This window comes from Tenrec ecaudatus, chromosome 16 (assembly GCF_050624435.1).
Source record: "Tenrec ecaudatus isolate mTenEca1 chromosome 16, mTenEca1.hap1, whole genome shotgun sequence".
Classification (NCBI taxonomy): domain Eukaryota; kingdom Metazoa; phylum Chordata; class Mammalia; order Afrosoricida; family Tenrecidae; genus Tenrec; species Tenrec ecaudatus.
The window spans coordinates 38111996-38114257 of NC_134545.1; positions in this window are offsets into that span (position 1 = coordinate 38111996).

A 2262-nucleotide genomic window follows, 5' to 3' on the forward strand; every position below is an offset into this window, starting at 1 on the left:
CACCACGATGGAGTCAATTCTGACACACAGTTACTCTGCAAAGTTTCCAAGACTTCGTAAATATGCTATTGACTCTGACTCACTTTGTAAATCATCTACTGGCCCTGCTCTCCAAACACCACCCCCAGGATTCCTCGACTTAGAGAATTGGTGGTGCTTTATCCTGTAAGGAACTCTTAGACTAGCACCTGCATGGGACTAGAAGACAACAAAAGAGTTGCAAGATCACTTACTGATGCAATGAAAAAGGCAATTCAACTGAATGTCTTTGAAGTCAATCAGAGAAAAACTTAGATCATTGATGTCTATATCTGTAGGTAAGTATTAATGCTCCAAAAATGGCCCATGCTTCAGCTACGTAGGCACACCCCAAGTGTCCTTGGTCCTGATACTGCTCCCCTAAAGATAGCCAGGTGCCACAGCATTGCCAGAGGTGCTGTGGATGATCTCTTCGTCCTCTCCCTACCAGAAGAGCATGGACCTCGCAGTGGGATTCCGGTTCAGGGTAGGTTAGTTTCGGTAGCGCCCCCTATTCCAACTCTAGAAGGATTTCCCAGAGCAATCCCTCTCAGACGAAACGTTCCCATCCAGCCTCACTAGAAGCAAAGCTACTCCCTATCCCATTCCTTAGGAACCCTTCCTCCCCACCCCACCCCAATGCAAATCAAATGATTTCTCTCACTTGGTTCTCCATCTGTCCTTGGCTCTCTGGGGACCTGTGTACGGAGGGTCTCTTCTTCTCTTGGGGCTGAATCCAGACAGTATGCTACACAGTTCATACTGCTGCAGATGCTGATTAATACAGATGGATACCAGGTAGACAAATTAATTTCTATTAAGCTACGAGGTCTATAATTTTAAGTTAGAGATAGCTCATTCTTTTAAAAAGTTGAACAAAGAACATTCTGTGTCCAACCAGATATGTCTGTAATCCTAGATTAATAATATGAGCAAATGGACAGAGATCTGAGTCCAATATTCAGCATTGTCCTTGAACAGTAATGGGGACAGATGCTCTTCTTTGCCTGCTTTGACTGGAGCTTTTAAATCAACTGTGAACAAGCCTTAGTAGCCAGAGTGTCGTGGTTTCTGCAAAACTCAGTTTTGTTAACCTTGCACTGTAGAACCTGAATAATGCACCCCCTGATGCTCAGGCTCCATGACGTCATCACCACGTCCATATCCCCGAAGATCAGATTGTACAGTCTGCCTTTGTTTCTGATCTAACAGCCAAATTCGTGTTCTTTCATATAGATTAATTTCACCAACAACTTTAAACTTATCAAAGGAAATTATAAGAATACTTAAATATTTAAGACCCCAGATTGCGCCATTGTAATTTGTGTTTCCATTCACTATATTGATTTTGTGAATTTTTGTTTTTTACAAAGCAGTAGCCCAAAGAGGGTGAATCATACGTTTCATAAGGCATTGTGTGGACAGAACATGCTTAAGGGTGCCGACAGTGTCTGCCAGAGAACAAGGGAGGCATCTGAGACCTTTAAAAAAAAAAGTGGTCAGAAAGCAACACGTTATCTTCATTGTGTCCAAACTAGAGTAGATTTGCATCGTACCCACTCCAGAGTTAGAGGTGCCACTCTAAGGGAGCAGGACTCACAAACCTGAAGCCTTCTTGTATTCTTCTCAGTTTACTCGTTTCCCTCCATCAACCTTGAAGGCAGATAGGTCCAAAATAAAGTATGGAGACGGATCACATACATGGAAAAGAGGTCTGTCTCGACGTGGCCCATGCAGGGGCGGGTGCAAAGAACAAAAGGAACAAATGAACAAGGGGAAGGCGTGAGTAACGCGCCCTCGTGGATCAACAGTTAAGTGTTCAGCTTCTCAGTTCACAGGGATTGGGCAATCTGCTCCTGTGAGGGTATAGCTTAGACAAGCCCGGGGGTAGGTCTACTTTGTCACACTGGTTACTCTGAGGTAACCAGAGTCCCTGGTGGCACAGATGGTTAAGCACTCAACTACTAAACAAAGCAAATGCAGAAGAAACCTGGAGATCTAGTTCCGAAAAAATCAACCCCCAAATGCTATGAATCAAGTTAATATTGCATCATAGTGACTCCGTGCATCACTACAATGTGGAATTAACCTGATGAAAATTGAAGCAAGTTGTGTCACCTTACATGCAGGTGTTTTACCTGGCAATTCACCCGCTCCACATCAGAGGCAGAAAGAGAAATTTTTGTTTTTACTGAGCAGGTATACCAGTGAGGAGACCACAGCAGTTCAGAACAGACTGTCTTT